The sequence below is a fragment of the Carettochelys insculpta genome, chromosome 27, assembly GCF_033958435.1.
Source record: "Carettochelys insculpta isolate YL-2023 chromosome 27, ASM3395843v1, whole genome shotgun sequence".
Taxonomy (NCBI): domain Eukaryota; kingdom Metazoa; phylum Chordata; order Testudines; family Carettochelyidae; genus Carettochelys; species Carettochelys insculpta.
This window is the reverse complement of record NC_134163.1, coordinates 13,847,758-13,866,606: the sequence shown is the minus strand read 5'-3', so window position 1 is coordinate 13,866,606 and position 18,849 is coordinate 13,847,758.

The following is an 18,849-nucleotide window of genomic DNA, read 5'->3' as shown; positions in this document are numbered from 1 at the left end:
GACTGAGCTGGCTTTTCCACTGACCCAGACGGCCATTCTGTCCTGGGGCTCGTCTGGTCTGGGGCATCTCAGCCAGGCCTCCGCCGCATGGATCCCCCAGCCCCATGCACCCCGCCCGGGCCCCGCGCTCCCCGGGCTGGAGACAGGAGCGTGGGGGGGGGGGGGGGCTGGCAGCAGACGGCTGGAAAGCAGATGGCAGAGGAGGAGCCAGGAGCGTCTGAAATAGACAGGAGGGGCTTAGCGGAGAGAGTGCAGCAGGGCCAGCCCCCCCCCGCCCCATGGCCGTGCCAGAGCCCTGTGCCAGCGCCCTGCTGGTGCAATTACCACACACGTGCACAGCCCTGGGCCCTATGCACACAGTGCCCTGCTGGTGCAAATACCACACACACACACAAAAAGAGCCCTGTGCCCTATGCACACAGCACTGTGCTTGTGCAAATACCACATGCATGCACGCCCATGCATGCACACACACACATCTGTGTCCTACGCATGCAGTGCTAGTGCAAATACCACACACACGGCACTGTGCTCTGCGCAGGCAGGGCCACGTGGGGGCAAACGCCCCATGTGGACAGCAGGACATGCAGCTCCCCTGCCAGCCCTGCCACCCTCTCTGCCAGGTGCTGGGGGCGGGGGCAGGGGGCCGAGTGGGAAATGTACCCAAGGTGCTGGGCCCAGAACCCCAGCTCCCCACCGGGAGCGGGGGGCGCCAGCAGGATACGGCCCGGCCCCTTTCCTCTCTGGGGACCTGCGCCCCCTCCTGTGCCCTGCCCCACTTGGCAATCCGCTGGTGCCCCCAGTGGGGAGCCTGCAGCGCCCCTGAGCTTGTGCCATCCTGCAGGGGAGCTCAGAGCTTTGGGGGGGCGGGTTCAGCCCGGGCCATGCTCTGTCTGAACCAGCTGCCAGCTCCCTAATTATAACCCAGGAGGCCGAGCCAGCCCCCACAGGCCGCTCCAGCGCGAGCCAGCCAGACGGCTCAGGGACTGTCCCACCACAGGGCTGCCACGGCCCGAGTGCAACACGGCCCCCCGGGCCCAGAGAACGTGCCTGACCCACACCTGGCTAACCTGACCCCCACCCTGCCTTGCCCCCGCCCGTGGCCGCGGCCGCCTGACTCCGAGTCGGCTGCGGTCTCGTGTCACTCTCTGGCCGGGGCCGGGGCCGGGGGAGCCTTCCCTGGGGTTGCCCAAGCCCTGGTGGTCCTGGCATTTCTCCCGCTCCCTCGGCGGAGGGCACTGGGGCAGCCGGGCTGCAGTGCCTTGCAAGGGTGCAGCGCGGCCGGGCTGCAGGGGGGAGAGGTGGTAGGTGGCCCAGGCAGTGGGATGGTGCCCCCAGCGCCTCATGGAGCAGGCAGGCAGCATGTGCCATGCCGGGGGCGGGGGCGGGCCCTCCCGCTGGGGGGCACAGAGGGACCCCCCCCCATTGCTTTCAGCCTTCACCGGGAGACGCCTCCAGCGGTTCCGGTTGCAGACAACCCTTCGTGTGGGCAGCCGATGGGCCCTGCCTGGAGCTGCAGAGAAGCTACGCCCACAGGGTAACGAGGCCTGCCCCAGCCTGCTCCCTTCGCAGGGCGCCAGCGGGGCACCTCCTGCCTATGGCAGCAGCCTTCCCCCTGTCAGTGCCGGCGGGAAAGAGCTACCCCCACTCACTGCAGCCAGGAGCCGGGCTGCCCGCTCGGCTTCATCTGCTGGCCCGGGACCCAGCTGTGGTAGGTCAGCTCCAGCGTTCCCTGGGCAGCCGCCCAGGAGAGATTCAGGGGCCACCTGGTTGATCAGCAGAGTGCCTACCGCCGGCAGCCTGTGTTTCTGTGGGTGGTGCACACTGCATAGGCCTTGGTCCACATAAAATTTATTCCACACACAAATGGAAACAATTAGAGGGAACCGTGGTTGGCCCTCTCACTGCTCCCCACCAAGCCTCACGCAACCCCCCAGGCAGCCAAGGATGGCCCTGGAGCAGTCACAGGAGGCCGGAGTCTCTCCGACAGGCCCGGCAGCCTGTCTCTGTCGCTCAGCCGCACAGGCGGCAAGCAGCCAGTAAGCCCCTGCCTGAGGCACACAGGCAGCCGTCTCCTGCACGCCGCTCCCCGCCCACCCCCGGGGGATCCCCTCGCCTGCTCTTTCCAAACCCTTCCTGGCTCGCCGGGCCCAGACGCAGGGTGGTTGGAAGGAGCCGGCTGCAGACACACACCTTTTATAAACAGCAGGGCTGACAAAGTCCCACTGTCTGAACCTCCCTCTCGCCGGGGAGCTGCCAGAGGCCGGGAGCGGAGCCAGCGGAGCAGCCGCAGGGCCTGGGTCACGCTCAGCGACGGTTACGCTGCGGTGGGGCCCCAAGTCTGGCAGGATCGGGCCCTGCTGTTGTGGGCCCTGCCACGGCCTGGAGGGGGCTCGGCTCCTGCAGTCCCAGCAGGAGTGTGGAGGGCGGGAAGGGGCAGAAGTCCAGGCCGCCCCGGCCTCAAGGGCTGGATTCTGCTCTCCCTGCTGTGTAAATGGGAGACTGCGGCCAACTGGTTAATCTCGCCAGCTGTCACCGACACCGACACGTCTACCACACTCGAGCACGTGCCCGCACCAGCACAGCCACACACGGCCCCGAGAAGCCGCACGCATCTGTGGCGGTGCTGGCCAGCAAGGCACCTGTGCAAACCCAGGCACGCTGGTGATACGTGTACTCACGAGTGGCACTGCATGTGCAACGCGACACAGCCCAGGCCACACCACTGCCACCTCCGTACCTAGCACAGGCTCACGTGGAGCGTGTAATGCAGCTCCATGGAACCGCCCTGGGGCTGTGCACAGGCACACTCGCCCCGAGCTCCCTGCACACACAAACACACCAGACTTGTGGCTTGCTTTGCACTGCGGAGGGCTCCATTGGCTCAAGTACTTCGGGACCTACATCTGCAAACACACCAGGCAGGCGGGTTCACACGCACAGTGCCCAGGCATGCACACACCTGTGAGCTGGTTCACATGTACGGTGCTTGCGCACACACATGCCTGTGAACAGGTTCGCACGGGTGGTGGCTGTGCACACACACACCTTTAAGTTCACACGCACAGGGCCCCTGCAAACGTGCAGCAGTGAGCAGGTTCACACGCGCAGGGCCCCTGCACACATGCCTGTGCCTAGGCAGGGGCTGGTTCCGCCCACACTGGGGTATGAGGAGCGGCTCCTTACCTAGGGGACATGCAGCAAGTGGGGTGGACATGCAGAGTGTGATGGGGGCTCCAGCCCCTTTCCCCCATTAATTGACCCGCCTCACACCCTGGCCAGCTGGGGACATGAGCGTCAATTATTCCTGGGCCACAGGTAGGGAAACCGAGGCAGAGGAAAAAAGACTCCGCAAAGGTCAAGCCACCAGTGAGTCACAGTGGGGCTGGGGACGCAGCCATTGCTGCCAGCTGCCCACCCCGCCCTAACCACTAGCCCCCACTTCCTTCAGAAGCCAGACGTTCTGATCTCCCGGCTGCCGCCTGCTGGAGCCACCACCCTGCTTCCAGACCTGGGGCTGCAAGCTGAGGCCTGAAGCCCTGCCCTCCTCTGCTCTGACCACCAGCCCCTACTCCCCTCCCGCAAGTGGGAAGGCAACGCAAGCAGCCCAGACCCAGCTGTTGCCTTGGGGTTTCCAGCGCTCGGCCTCCGGCTCTCAGCGCTGGGTTCGAAGGGGAGCTTAAAAGCCAGGTGGCTCCGACCCCAGCTGCATCACGCTCTCTGCACGCCCTTGGCCAGGTAGCACAGCCTGTCAGGCTGCAGGAGATCCTGCTCCAAGACAGCTGGGGCGCGCAGCTACCCCGAGGGCCCCCTGCCCCGACAGAAGCCGTGGAACATGACCTGGCTGTGCAGCTGGCCCGCACCCTCGGGAGCTTAGCAGGAATGTGGGTCAAAGAGCTCAGGTGCACCCAGGACATGCAGGACAAGGGCGAGCGGAGCCTTGGCAGCCCCTTGGCCCAGCAGCGCTAGGGGCTGGAGTGGCCTAGATAATGGAAACCAGGGGGACGGCAAAAGGCTCCAGGGGGGCGTCACCTGGAACACAGTGGTACCAGCTGGGCTGGGGGGGGCACCCTAGGAGCTGGCTTTCGGGGGAAGGGGTGTTAACACTTCAATGAGCCAAACAGCCCCACAGCCCAGCCACGGTTTCCAGCTGCACCGAGCGCCTGTAAACCACTTGGTGCCGTACGGCGCCCGGCTTACGGGAGAGGGCTGCAGCACAGGCTGAGCCAGGGCAAAGGCGCGACGGTTTCACAGCCAGACCAGCCCGTGCCGGGCTAGGGACGGTGGGTCCTGGCGGAACTGCTGGCAGCAGCTTCCCTCCCGCCTGCCCACTGGAGCCAGGACGTAGCACTCACACCACCGCCCGGCTGCAACAGGCTCCTGCCCCCTCTGCCCCGCCGGTGGGGGGGGCGCTCCCTAGCAGCCCATTGGGGTCAGGAAGCAATGACTGGGGGCCTGTGGGGTCCCCGTTTGTCCTCCAAAGAGCCACTGCATGTGGCAAGGGGAGGGTGACGACCCGCCCCCTCCGCAGGCTGGCTGGGACCCCTCAGCATCGCCCTTGGCGAGTTCCTGCGGCACATGGGTGTGATCCCTGCCCCCCCCGCCCCCATCCACAGGGTGGGAGTCTGGTGCAGGGCACTTGGGAGCCAGGACTCTTGCATGCTATTCCCTTCCCTCCCTGCACGGAGCCAGGGCAGAGGGAGTGCAGCCTAGTGGTTAGAGGACAGGGCTGGGAGCCAGGACTCCTGGGTTCTATCTCCCCCTCACAAAGGGGGTTATCCTGCAAACCTTCCAGGCGCCCTCTCCTGCAGGGCCCCCATGGGCCAGCGAGCTCACCAGGGGGGTCAGGCCTCTGGCAGGTTTGGAGACTTGCTGGGTATTGGGTCGTTCCCAGCCTGCCTGCCTGTGTTTTGGGTCACCTGTGCCTACGTGCGCCATGGGGCCTCCAGAAGAGATGCCAGGCCAGTAGCTGAGCTCCTTGGCTGGACACTGACCTTGGGAGGTGATTCCCCGGCTGAGCGAGGGTCCTGGAAGCAGGGGCCATGCGCTCAACCTGCAGGGAGCACCTGGGAGGTAGGACCCCTGGGCTGCATGCCCGGGTCTGGAAGGGGAGGAGGGCCTAGTGGGTAGAGCAAAACCATGTGCAGGCTGCACATCTGGGCTGGTTCTCCAGCTGCGGGACTCCTGGGTTCCTTCTCCGCCATCCCTCCCCCACGCCACCAGGGAACGTTCAGGTGTGATCCGTCTCTAGCCTGGGGTGAGACACCCCCCCACCCGACTCCGCAGATCTCGCTGGCCTCGCCGACAGCTCCTCCTGGCAGACCCCGGCCAGGCAGCCCCGGGGGTGTGGGGGCACTGAGCCTTTCCCAGCAGTGCTGGGGCTGCTTGTTTATTTGTCCTTTTCCCGGTGCGGCTGCGAGGGGGGGCGAGCGAAGCGCTGTCCTTCCCAGAAGGCCACAGCGCTTGGCAAACCACCCGCGGCCCTGGCACAGCCCCTGGGCTGTGGCGGAAGGGGGTGGGGGGGCTCACATCAACAGCAGGCAAACCAGGCAGCTCCCCTGGTGACTCAGCTGCGCAGCCCTTCCCGAGTCTGCTGGCAGTGGGCGCCAGGACCAGCCAGCTGCCAGCCACGTGCCACCTGGGCAGAGCCCAGGGCCCGATCCCTTGGGGTGTCCCCGCCCCCCGCCCTCCCTAACAAGGCTACTTGCCCAGCAGTGAGGAGCAGCAGGGGGCGGGCAGGTAAGTCGGGCCCCAGGTATGAGCTGGGGCAGGTCTAGGCAGATGCACTGTGCTGGCTGACTCAAGCCAACCAGCATGCCCAGGGCCAGGCAGAAAGGGTCGGCTCTGGGGCCCGGGTTTCCTGTAAGAAGAGCACTGGGGCGGCCGCCCAGGAGAGGCTCAGGTGCTGCCCAGCTGGTTAACACAGCGCTGCGGCTGGTAGCCTGTGCTTCTGTGGGTGGTGCACATCACACATGCCTTGGTGCACAGACCAAAATTTGTTCTGCACATGGGTGGCAAAAATCACTGGGAACCATGGCGGGGGCGCAGCTAGTGCCAAGCTGAGTCTCACGCCTAAGTCCCAGGCCACTGCGCACCCTCTGCCCCCAAAACCTTCTGCCCCTGAAGGATCCCAGACACAGTCTGCTGTGCCCTGTATCCCCCGGGGTGGCTCCTAGCCATCCCTGAGATGCGCCCACCTCTGCCTTGCAACCCAGCAGCTTGTGAACAGGAAACAACAAACCACCTCGCTGGAGGGTAAGAAGCGGCGCGCCCTGCCTGGCCCTGGGGTCACAGAGGGAATCGCCTTGGGCTGCGCTGGGCGCTGTGCGGACCAGCCCCAGTGTGGCCATCTGGGCTCACAGAGAGGTGGGACGGACTTCTGAGCCATGACACCGGCGCCCCTCCAAGGAGCACCACCGCCTGCCCATGGACGTCTGTCTCAGACCGGGCAGGTGCCGACAGGGAGGGGAGGGGACCTGTGCAAGCTGCTCCGGGCTGGGAATTACAGCTCCACCCATAGCCTGAGGGAGGCCGCACCAGCCCCTCAGCATCCAGAGCACAGGGAGCAGGAGCCAGGCCTTTCCCAGCCACTCCCCTCAGAGCAGGGCGGACGTGCCGGGCCCCCACCAGGGACAGGCAGTGTGCTAACTGGCAGTTTCCAGGGCCCCCAACCCTGGCACACCCCAACCAGAGCACAGGCCCCTCCTGCCCTTCCCATCCTGCCCAGCCGGGTCAGCAAGGGGCAGGCGGCTTTGGGGAGGGAGTTTCCACTGAAAACATCCAACCCCTCAGCTGGGCGACGGGAGACACGTGCCAGCTCGGAACAGCGCCAGGGAGGAGATACCCGCCCCCCAAAATAAACCCAGTCGGCCTCCTGAGCGAAGGGGCCTGACGCAGGGCCCTGGCGTGAGCGCGACACAGAGCCAGGGGGCCCATGCGCTCAGGAGGCTGAGCCACTCTGAGCCCAGCTGTTCGGGGTGGGAGGGGGGTGCCAGGAAGGGCAGGGCAAGGCTCCGCCCTGTCAGGGATTTTTCATCCCTCGGGCGTAATCGTCCCCGTGGGCCAGGGGAAACAAGCCTTCGGCCTTTAAGAACATAAGAACATAAGAACATAAGAATGGCCATACTGGGTCAGACCAAAGGTCCATCAAGCCCAGCATCCCATCTGCCGACGGTGGCCAATGCCAGGCGCCCCAGAGAAGGAGAACGGAAGACAAGTGATTTATCTCCTGCCATCCATCTCCTGCCCTTGTTATGAAGGCTAGGGCACCATACTTTATCCCTGGCTAATAGCCATTTATGGACCTGACCTGCAAAAATTTATCAAGCTCTTTTTTAAACCCTAATAGAGTCCTGGCCTTCACAGCCGCCTCGGGCAAGGAGTTCCACAGGTTGACTGTGCGCTGTGTGAAGAAAAATTTCCTTTTATTAGTTTTGAACCCACTACCCATCAATTTCATTTGGTGTCCCCTAGTTCTTGTATTATGGGAAAAGGTAAATAATTTTTCTATATTCACTTTCTCCACACCATTCATGATTTTATATACCTCTATCATATCGCCCCTCAATCGCCTCTTTTCCAAACTGAAAAGTCCCAGTCTCTCTAGCCTCTCCCCATATGGGACCCTTTCCAAGCCCCTAATCATCTTAGTCGCCCTTTTCTGAACCTTTTCTAATGCCAATATATCTTTTTTGAGGTGAGGAGACCACATCTGCACGCAGTACTCGAGATGTGGGCGTACCATAGTTTTGTATAGGGGAAGTATGATATCTTTTGTCTTATTATCGATCCCTTTTTTAATAATTCCTAACATCCTATTTGCCTTACTAACTGCCGCTGCACACTGCGTGGATGTCTTCAGAGAACTATCCACTATAACTCCAAGATCCCTTTCCTGATCTGTCGTAGCTAAATTTGACCCCATCATGTAGTACGTGTAATTTGGGTTATTTTTTCCAACATGCATTACCTTACACTTACCCACATTAAATTTCATTTGCCATTTTGCTGCCCAATCACTCAGTTTGCTGAGATCTTTTTGTAGTTCTTCACAATCCCTTTTGGTTTTGACTGTCCTGAACAACTTGGTGTCATCTGCAAACTTTGCCACCTCACTGCTTACCTCATTTTCCAGATCATTGATGAACAAGTTGAACAGGATCGGTCCCAGGACTGAGCCCTGGGGAACACCACTAGTTACCCCCCTCCATTGTGAAAATTTACCATTTATTCCCACCCTTTGTTTTCTGTCTTTTAACCAATTCCCGATCCATGAAAGGACCTTTCCTCCTATCCCATGACCACCTAATTTACATAAAAGCCTTTGGTGTGGGACCGTGTCAAAGGCTTTCTGGAAATCTAGGTATATTATGTCCACTGGGTGCCCCTTGTCCGCATGTTTATTAACCCCTTCAAAGAATTCTAATAGATTAGACAGACACGACTTCCCTCTGCAGAAACCATGCTGACTTTTGCCCAACAATTCGTGCTCTTCTATGTGCCTTGCAATTTTACTCTTTACTAGTGTTTCTACTAATTTGCCTGGTACTGATGTTAAACTTATCGGTCTATAATTGCCAGGATCTCCTCTAGAGCCTTTTTTAAATATTGGTGTTATATTGGCCGTCTTCCAGTCATTTGGTACCAAAGTGGATTTAAAGGATAGGTTACAAACCACTGTTAATAACTCCGCAATTTCACATTTGAGTTCTTTCAGAACCCTTGGGTGAATGCCATCTGGTCCTGGAGACTTGTTACTATTCAGCTTATCAATTAATTCCAAAACCTCCTCTAATGTCACTTCAATCTGAGTGAGTTCCTCAGATTTGTCGCCTAAAAAGGCTGGCTCAGATTTAGGAACCTCTGTAACATCTTCAGCCGTGAAGACTGAAGCAAAGAAATCATTTAATCGCTCCGCAATGGCACTGTCTTCCTTGATCGCTCCTTTTATATCTTTATCATCCAAGGGCCCCACTGCTTTTTTAGCAGGCTTCCTGCTTCTAATGTATTTAAAAAACATTTTACTATTGTTTTTTGAATTTTTGGCTAGCTGTTCCTCAAACTCTTTTTTGGCTTTTCTTACTACATTATGACAGTTAATTTGGGAGTGTTTATGTTCCTTTCTATTTTCCTCACTAGGATTTGACTTCCACTTTTTAAAAGCTGCCCTTTTCTCTCTCACTGCCTTTTTAACATGGCTGTTTAGCCATGGTGGTTCTTTGTTAGGTCTCTTACTGTGTTTTTTTATTTGGGGTATACATTTAAGTTGGGCCTCTAGTATGGTGTCTTTAAACAGTTTCCATGCAGCTTCCAGGGATTTTAGTTTAATTACTCTACCTTTTAGTTTCTGTTTAACTAGCTTCCTCATTTTAGTGTAATTCCCCTTTTTGAAATTAAATGCCAGAGTGTTTGACCGCTGCGGTGTTCTTCCCAACACAGGAATATTAAAAGTTATTATATTGTGGTCACTATTTCCAAGCGGTCCAGTAACAGTTACCTCTTGGACCAGATCCTGCGTTCCAGTCAAGACTAGATCGAGAATCGACTCTCCCCTTGTGGGTTCCTGTACTAGCTGCTCCAAGAAGCAGTCATTTAAGGCATCAAGAAATTTAATCTCTGAATCCCGTCCTGAGGTGACATGCACCCAATCAATATGGGGATAATTGAAATCTCCTATTATTACTGTGTTTTTTATTTTGATAGCCTCTCTAATCTCCCTTAACATTTCAGCATCACTATCACTGTCCTGGTTAGGTGGTCGGTAATATATTCCTAATGCCATATTCATATTAGAGGAATGAATTGTTATCCATAATGATTCTATGGAACATTTTGATTCCTTTAGGATTTTTACTTCATTTGATTCTATATTATCCTTCACATATAGTACCACTCCGCCACCCGCACGACCTGTTCTGTCTTTCCGATATAATTTATATCCCGGTATGATAGTGTCCCACTGATTGTCCTCATTCCACCATGTCTCTGAGATGCCTATTATGTCAACTTCCTCCTTTGATATGAGGTACTCCAGTTCACCCATCTTATTAGACAGACTCCTAGCATTAGTGTAAAAGCATGTTAGAAAACTACCACTATTTATATGTCCGCCTTTCACAGATGTGGTGGATTTTTTTATGCACGATTGTTTCACATCTGATCTTGCCCATATATTATTTCCCACGTCATTACAGGGGCAGGTAGACTCTAAGAGGTACATAGGCTGCCAGTGAGCAGCCCCTGTAACGGTCACTCTGTGTCAGTTGGTTTTACCGGTAACCTGAACTCACAGACATTTCAAAATCATGGATTTGAAATCCAGGCTCCTCATTGGACAAAGGTGAGGCAGCTTCTAGAGGAGGACCTGTTTGAAAGCAGGACCTTCAGAATGTTCATATGTAAATAGCCTCATGAATAATGTATGAGATCATGGAATATAAGGCAGCGCCGCACAGCGCTCGCCGGCCCTTGGTGCAGATACGACTCTGCCACCTACACGGGGAGGTGCTGGCCCCTGAGGCGTCCACCAGCCCCAGGCCAGCTGCCTCCGAGGCGAAGCCTTTTCGAAGACTCCTTGAAGCAACTCCATCTCCGCCCAGCAGGGCCCGCCTGCTGAGGTACCAACCGTACCTAACACACTAAAAGAGCAAAGGCAGCAGCTCTGAGGTAAATTAGGCGGGAGGCGAACTGGCCTCACCCCTAGGGTGAGGTACTGCGCTCCTGCCTGTTAGCACCCGGAACCTGCCATCACTGCGGCACCCTCGACCTCGCCGCCAACAAGCAGCTCAAAGGTGGATCTGGTGTGTGACGAACTGGCCTCACCCTTAGGGTGGGGTACTGCGCACACACCAGCTGAAGCTTAGAGCCTGCCACCTTCGCGGCACCTACGCTCCCGCCGCCCGCCATCTTGATTCTTCTTCACCGGACTGGACTCTGACAGAACTGGACTTAGACACGTAAACTTACTTTACTTTTATACCCACTCCCACCTGGGAACTTGGGACCCTCTACGAGGGAGCGGAGGGTGGCTCCTCTGTTGTTCCCTTCCCTGACGAGGGGAGGGAAGTACCCGGGGACTCAACCATCTGTGGCCGGGTCTGGACATTCCAGGCAGGGATTACCACTGCAGCCAAATACCGGCACATTTAGTTAATAATTGAGGTACGTTGTGAAGGTTTAAGTTGTTATAGTTACATTACTCTTAATGTCATAAAGTATAAATTTTAACTAACCCTCTTCCTTTATCCTTTCCCCCTTATCCTTGCTCACCCCTACTCCATATACTGCAGGAGAAGGCACTGCCTCCCTGTCTCCCTATCTGTTTATCCTACCCAGTGACCTGGGAAGAGCACAAGCCTCCCAGGAACACTCGTTGGGCCCATTAAGAGGGTACCGGGGACCCCTACAAAATAAAGGGACAGTCCTGACTGGCTCTCAGGCACCAACCCCTTGGGTCGGGCTAGCAACCCGACCCCGCACGGAGGTGGGGTTTAGCACCCCCACCCCGGCTCTGTAAGGAAACAGCAGGGACCTTCTAAAAACCTAATAACCCTCATCCCTATAAACCTCTCCCCCTCCTCTTTTATCCCAATAATCAAATCCTTTTTATTTTGCGGAAAAATAAAAACCAGTTCAAGACTTAAGACCAAGCTGCCAAATGGATACTGTTATGAATGTACGTATCATTAGAGTATAAGAGAGTTACATTTAAAGAGTTGTTACTTGTTATAGATTTAATCCTGTTGTGTTTTTTAATAAAGCTTGTAGTTACTTTGTTTAAACCAGTCCACCCTTGTCCTAGTCTCACTGCTCCTGCTAGCCACTCCCTTCCAGGAGGCTCGGGGCGGAGTCCAGGCGCTCACCTGTGTGGGCATTATCCGGGCTGGGTTTTGCAGCAGGGTTTTGGTTTGGGTCCCGGCGTCCAACGCATAGGGAGTCTGCTCCCTTGTTCAGGGACTCATTAAAATATTCTTAATTACTTTCCCATCCAGAGAGTCCCGTCACGCCCATCTTCCTGGGAAGCCGAGCGCTGGGGCAGCCCCCAGCTGACTAGCAGGACAGGTTTGAGGGTCTGGAGCCCCTCACCCTGGGCAGGCAGAGTGACCCTGCCAGCCTGAGCAGCTGCAGCTCCAGGTGGAGGTGAGGGGTGCCTGGCCGGCCGGGTTCCTGCAGCCCCTGGGTCTGCCCCCTTCCCCCAGGTTAGCAAGGGCTATAGCTCTGCCTGGCATTATTTCTAGGGCAGGGAGACAGCACATATCTAATTACCCGGCTCATGCCCAAAGCAACCACCACAGAAATGCAGCCCCTGCTGGGACAGGGCCCGGCCCCTGTCTGGACAGGGATCCTTTGGCCAGTGCTGAAATGCAGCTGTCTCTGGGGCAAGGCGCAGAAGCTGTTTATAACAGCAATTGTTGTCTGGTGCTGAAAAATGGCTGTCGCTAGAATGAGGGTACCAGCCCTGCTCCTGGGCTGGCTCAGACACTGAGCTAGGGGAGTCCCTGGTCAGGATCCATTTCCTGGGGCTCCCCCATGGGGCGAGGGGCTGGATTCTCCCCAGCTGCCCCCAGGGAAGCTCAGGCCTGGGCCAGAAATGAGCTCAGCAGAAACCTCCCAGTACAGGTCCCAGGGGCCAGCAGCTGCATGGCCGGGACTTTCCCCAGGGGTTTCTGGAAGGAGGGAGAGTCCAGAACTTGGGGTGGGGCCCTGATTGGGGGGAGCGACTCTAACACCCACCCCTTACTTCTCCAGCCTGGGCTGCCTAGGGCACTGCAGACCCTGCAACCTGACACTGCCTTTGGGACCACTAAACACCAGACTGCTGCTACCTCGGACCCAGGAGTCCTGGGTCCCAGTCCCCTGCTCTGACCAGCAGGCCATGCTGCCACCGACTGGGCAACCATACAAGCACCCAGGCAGAAACCAGCCTGAGCGTATCCGCCACTACCGAGCCGGGGGAAAGTGGGGCAGCCACAGAGCAGCAGATGGGCATGTTTGGCAGGAAGGAGGCAGGGGCTGCGGATGACCCCGCCGTTGGGACCAGCCCGGCAGGCTCAGGCCTCGAGCGGGTCTCTCTCTGCAGCCAGAACGTCACTGTCACAAGCCAGCCCAGGCCCCCCCAGGCAGGAAGCACAGCACGCACAGGGAGGGGATGACAACAGGAAGTCCCCAGCTAGTGGTGGCGTCATGGGCTGCCCTCATCCGGAGCTGTTCCAGTGCGTTGCGGACCAGCCCCTGGTGTCCCCACAGCGTCACCCCAGGGGGAGCGGCCGTGTGCCCCCACCGCAGCTGGGGGCGGGCTCCCCCACAGCCTTGTGTAGTTCCTGGGCATCCCCCTCCCTGCAGCGTGGGAGTGAGTTCCAGTCCCCTGGGGCCCCCCAGGCATGGAAGGGGGCTGCCAGCGTATGGGGGTAGCTACATGGTCAGGTGATAGCCCACTCTGTCCAAGGCCCTTCCCCTCCCACGTGCTGGAGACACCCCCGCCCACCTCCGGGAAAGCCTGGACCCTCTGCAGAGATGTGGTCACCCGCTTGGCGGTGGCCTGGCAACTGCGCAACACCAGCCCCATGCTCAGTGCGCCTTTGCCAGCTGCGGGCAGAGAAAGCGGGCGACCTCCTGGCCCCTGGTCCTCCAGCAACACGTCGTTGGGGCAGGATCTGGGCAGCTCGGCTGCCGTGCAGGGCACACGCCGGAGCGCCAAGGCTGCAGCCCAGGGTGGGTGGGTGGGTGTTAAAACCCTGCAAGCCAGTGCACACCTGCAGGTGCCTGGGAACACACAAGCATGCACACTCGTGCGTTTCACGTGGAGCCGGCCGGGGCAGGGGTGGACAAACAACTGGGATTAAGGAGCAGCAGTAGCGTTTGCTGCCAGAGGATGGGGGGGGGGCGGGGGCGAGAAAGGGCTAGAATAGCAGGAGGGGTTGCGGGGCAAGGCTGGAATGGTGGGGGGATGGGTCTGGGGACCAGGGGGCCCTGCACATAGCGGGGGGCAGCAGAAGCTCTTTGGCTGTGTCTCCTCTCGGCCTGGCCCTGAGGCAGCGCAGGGAGCTGTGCCCTGTTGAGGAGCCGCCGCAGAGCTCCCCAGGACCAGCACAGCTGGGAAATAACCAGGCGGTTGCTGGCTGGGGCCCCTGCATGTGTTCCCCTCCCGCCCTGGGCCTGGCTGGCTCTGCACTGCCTGGGGCGCGTGAAGAGCTCTGCCTCAGGCCAGCCGGGAGGTGCCAGGCGGTTCCTGCCCTCTGCTGCCAAGGGCCGCCCCTTAGAGCCTCGGGGAGGCTAAAAATAGCTCCGGCAGGCCGAGGGCGGCTATTTTTAGCGGCAACTCAGAGCTCTGGTCCATCAGCAACTTTCCCAACACGGCGGGTGCTGAAGCTGCCGCCAACTGGGCCAGCCTGGGCCCCGGCCATGCTGCACCCAGAGCCCCCAGGCTGGGCATTCCGGGCTCCCCCACAGGCCTCGGGCCGGGTGCTCCCGGCTCCCCAGGGGCAGCAGCTGGGGCCGGGGTTTCTTTCATTCTTTGCCAGGCCGAGCTGCGGCTTTTTTTGCGCTGACTTGAGGTTTCCTTTGAAGACAGACTCCAGGAATCCTGGAGCTGAGCTGGGGTTGGGGGAGAAGCACCAAGGGAGGGAAAAAATGCAGGCGGGAGAGGATGGCTGGGGGTGCAGAGCGCCAGGACTCCTGGGTTCTCGCCCTGGTCCTGGGGGCAAGTGGTGGGTTGGGGGAGGGCAGAGCTCGGACTCCTGCTGACTCAGCTTCCCTCCCTGTAACACGGTCTTGATTTCATCCCCCGCTTTTGCAATTATCTGGGGCAGCCTGCAGCTCCCAGGCCTCCCTCACAGGGGCCCAAGCAACAGGCCCAAGCAGCACCAGCCATAGGCACCGGGCTGGAGGCAGAGCCCTGGGGTTGGGGCTCTCCCCGCATAGCCCCTGGCTCAGTGCAGCCTGGGGGCCGGGTGAGGCTCCCCCCAGACCCAACGCACAGCCCCAGGGCCATGCACTTGGGGAAGCCCCACGGTGGGAAGGCTCCTGCTGGCTGACCCCGGGGAGGCAGGACCGGCTGGGCAGCTCCTCAGCCAGCACCTCCCAGCAGGGGAAGAGACCAGGGCAGATCAAGCAGCCACCGCACCCCTGAGGGCCCTGCTGCAGCAAATGGCACCGAATGGTGAGCTCAGCTAGCGCAGGGTGGGGTGGGTGGCTGGTCCCCCTCACGGCACAGCAGCGGTGGCCTCCCCTTTGCCCCGTCCAAACCAGAGCTCTGCCCATGGCCACCAGCAGCATGGCCAGGCACAGAATCCAGATCTGGGGAGTAACCTCGCAGCGCTGGGCCCCCACCAAGCACCCAGGCCCAGCCCAGGCATCCCAGCCAGCATGAGTCTCTTTGCAGCTGCTGGGAGCCCAGGGGCTCGTTGTAGCAAAGCTTGTGGCAGGCGGTCGGGGGGCGAAGACGAGACAGGCAGCCAGACCACTCGCTACTCGCACCCAGGGCCGGCTGGCTCCCAAGGCACCTGGCCCACAAGGAGCTGCCCCGCAGGGCAGCAGGAGTGGCTCCTGTTGGCCAGCCCCAGCACTGCGTGGGGGGAAACCGGCATGGGAGAGTGGAGGTCGGATTGGTGGGAGAGAGAAAACACCTGCAGCGGCGCAGGGGAGGGGGCAGGGCCCCAAATCTCAGGGGACTGGCCCTGCCCTGGGGGACAAGCAAAGCGGGCAGGCCCATAGCTCATCAAGGCTGGGTGCCCAAAACCCTTTGCAGCCCCCACCCCCTGGCTGAGCTGCGACCCCACTGGAGCCCCTGCAGAGGGGCCCTGCCCCAAGCCAGCTGCAGCCTGGGGAGCAGGAAGGGTGGCTGGGCTTTGCAGCCAGCCACCTTGGGCCTCGCCTCGGAGGAGCTCGGCCGTTCCACGCTGGATCCAGGAAAGAGCCCGGCTGCCGGGGGGTGATTCTAGCAACGGCCCAGACTGGGCGGCTGCCAACTGTGCTGGCCACGCTGAGTGCCTGCCAGCGGCTACTGCCCAGTGGCCGGCCTGCGGGCGGGAACCGGGGGCTGAGCTTGTTCAGTGAGGTAAGCGGCTTCCCAAACGCCCGTGGCTCAGGGCCTGGCTTCCTGCCCTGCCCTGCGAGCCCCCAGCTGTGAGAGCAGGGCTGAACTGTCCCCCCCAGCCTGCACCCCCCCCACTGCACCCCAACCCTCTGCCCCAGCCACCAAGCTCCCTCCCGAGCCTTAGGCATGTTGGGGGGGTGCTTGGTGGGGGGAGGGGGTTAGGCACTGAACATCCTGGGCACCAAAATATTTCTGCTGAGCTGCCAGCTACGTGGGAGACCGTGGCTGTGTCACGGGGGGGGGGGGGGGGGGGGAGTTGGCTCCAGTCCCACCCGCTTCCATTCTGTCTGCAGCGCAGCCGTTCCGGACAGACGCTGAACAATCCCAGCTATTCCAAGCATCTGCGGTAACCTCCAGCCCGGGCCAGCCTGTTTGCCAGGCACATTCCTGCCTGGGCCGGATGGCTGCGAAACCGCTCCCAGCCTTTCCCCAACAGGCAGGTGGAGGCATTGGTTTGTTCCAGGAATTCAGCCTGTCTGCACCAGCCCCAGGCGGGTGGCATCAGTACGAGGCCGGTCAGGGCCTCGGGCTCAAGAGGGAACTGAATGCAGACCGGCCCCAAGGCAGCACAGAGCAGGAGCAGCTCCCTAGGGGCGTCAAGCAGCTGGGACAGGCTGCGCACAGCCCTGGGGCCGGCTACCCTGCAGGGAGAGGACCCAGGGCCATGCAGCTCAGGGCAAGGCGTGGTGCATAGGAAGCGGCTCTGCGTGATGCCAGAGCCATGGCAAAACTTCTGCCTGCAAGCCAACACCGTGGTGGGGCGGGGTTGTATGCTAGCGGGAACACACCGGAAGCCCCCGGGCCGCACCACTCTGCACACCCCAGGAGATGAGCCCAGGCTCCAGCGGCCCCCTTAGCCTGGTGCCCAGGGCTGCCTTGGAGCCAGCACAGGTCCTATTTGAGTCACACCGAGCAAGGAAGCTCCCAGGGGCCGGCTGCCCCCAGGGGCCATCCCTGCTGCAAAGACCAAACCGAGCTCAGCCAGGAGGCCAGAGCTGGACTCAGAGTACATGACAGGTGGGTCCAGCTCCTTCCAGTCCTATGGTGCGACCCGAGGGGGTAGCCCCAGGCTGGGATTCACTACCAGGAGGTGCAGACAGCCCCTGGCAGGGCAGAGGGCACCACTGGTGTGGAGGGAGCTGCTGAAGGTGGGATACTGCTGCAGGGAACCAGCTTTCCTGCTGCCCAGGTGAGGTGCAGTACCCATGCACGGCTCGGCAGGCCACTGTTGGCTTCACTCCAGTCCTAGCTGCAGCCCGGGGCTCTACCAGGGAGAGGTGGCCTTGCAACCCTCTGTGCGTGAGGGGGGCCCAGCTGAGTTCCATGCGCTCATGCACTGAGCAGGTGGCATCCGCTCCACCCCCCCGAGCACGGTGTAAAAGGAACCCGCATTTCCGGCCTAGGAGCTGGGCACAGGCAGGCAGCAAGAGGCTGATGGTCCAGGCAGCTGCTGCCAACAGGAAAGGGGAGCTCAGCCCAAGGCTCGGCTGCTTCCCCTTTCGGAGAAGAGGGGAGGAACCACGTCTGCCCTGGGAAGAAACTCAGGCCACGCCAGGGCCCAGCCTGCAGCCACCTGGCCCCGGCTTCCTAGAAAGGCTGCGGATTCCCCTATCCCCATCCAGCTCAGCTGGCAGAGAGCAGCCTGGGGCTTTGAGGGGAGACTGGGGCTCCTTCCAGCACAGCCCTCCAGGGCTCTCTTCCCAGTTTTGAATGGAGAATGTGAGCTCGGGGCACCTCTGGCCTAGCCCCTCCTAAGCCTGCTGGGGCGGGAGGTGCCATTTGTGGGTCTGGCCACAGCAGGACAGCTCCAGGCGAGAGCTACCTGCAGCCTGCCCCACCCCACGAGAGAGAGGGGGAGTTGGAAAGGGGGAAGCCAGGGGGACACTAACACGGAGACAGGCCCTTCCAATCACACCTTGTCTTTTGTGCTCCAGCAGCCCTAGGAAACCCCTTCAAGCTGGGTGGGTTCTGCTGGCATCAGAGGGGCTGTGGACAGCCTTGCCGCTGAAAGTCGCCACGAAGAATCCTCCTGCCCCTGTGACAGCTGAGGCCCAAAGGGGTTTGCTGGAGGCAGCGGCAAGGGCAGAGGTGGCTTGTTGGTCCCCCCTCCAGGCTGCCCGTCCTGCAATGGGGGGTGGGGGGCAGAATCCTGAGGAGCAAAAGAACATGTGTGTTTGGGGGGTGGGGGGTTGCTTCCAGAGCTGCAAAGCTGCAGCGCCCAGTGCAGGGCTGTTTCTGGACACCAGGAAAGTGCAAGTACGGATGGTTCTTGGCAGGCAGCACTGAGTGGCTGGAGCAGTGGGAGCGGGCAGGGCGCTGGAGCAGTTTTTGCAGTGGGGTGAGGGGTGAAAGCCCCTGAAACATACAAAATCCTGTGTATAATGGAAGCCCCTTCAAGCTGGGGGGTTCTGCAGCGCCTCCTGCCCCCTTAATTCCAGTAGCTATGCCAGGGGCAACAACAGAGGGAAAGGAACAGTGGGGAGGCCTCAAACTAGGGCCACAACCCTGAGGGTCACAAGAGACAGCCCTGGCTTGCAGGAGCTTTACCTAGTTGCAGGTTTTTCAGCTGGCTGCTGGCTGGCATGGCTCAGACGTCCATCAGTCCCTCGGTGCAGCCAGGAGCTGGCAAGGCAGACGACCTTGCAGGGAAGCAGCTGCCCCGGGGGTGGGGGCAGAGCAAGGAGTGGGAGGCAGAACTCCACGGCAGCAGCTGGTGATGGTGGCAGGAAGAACAAGCGAGCGGCCTCCCTGCTCTG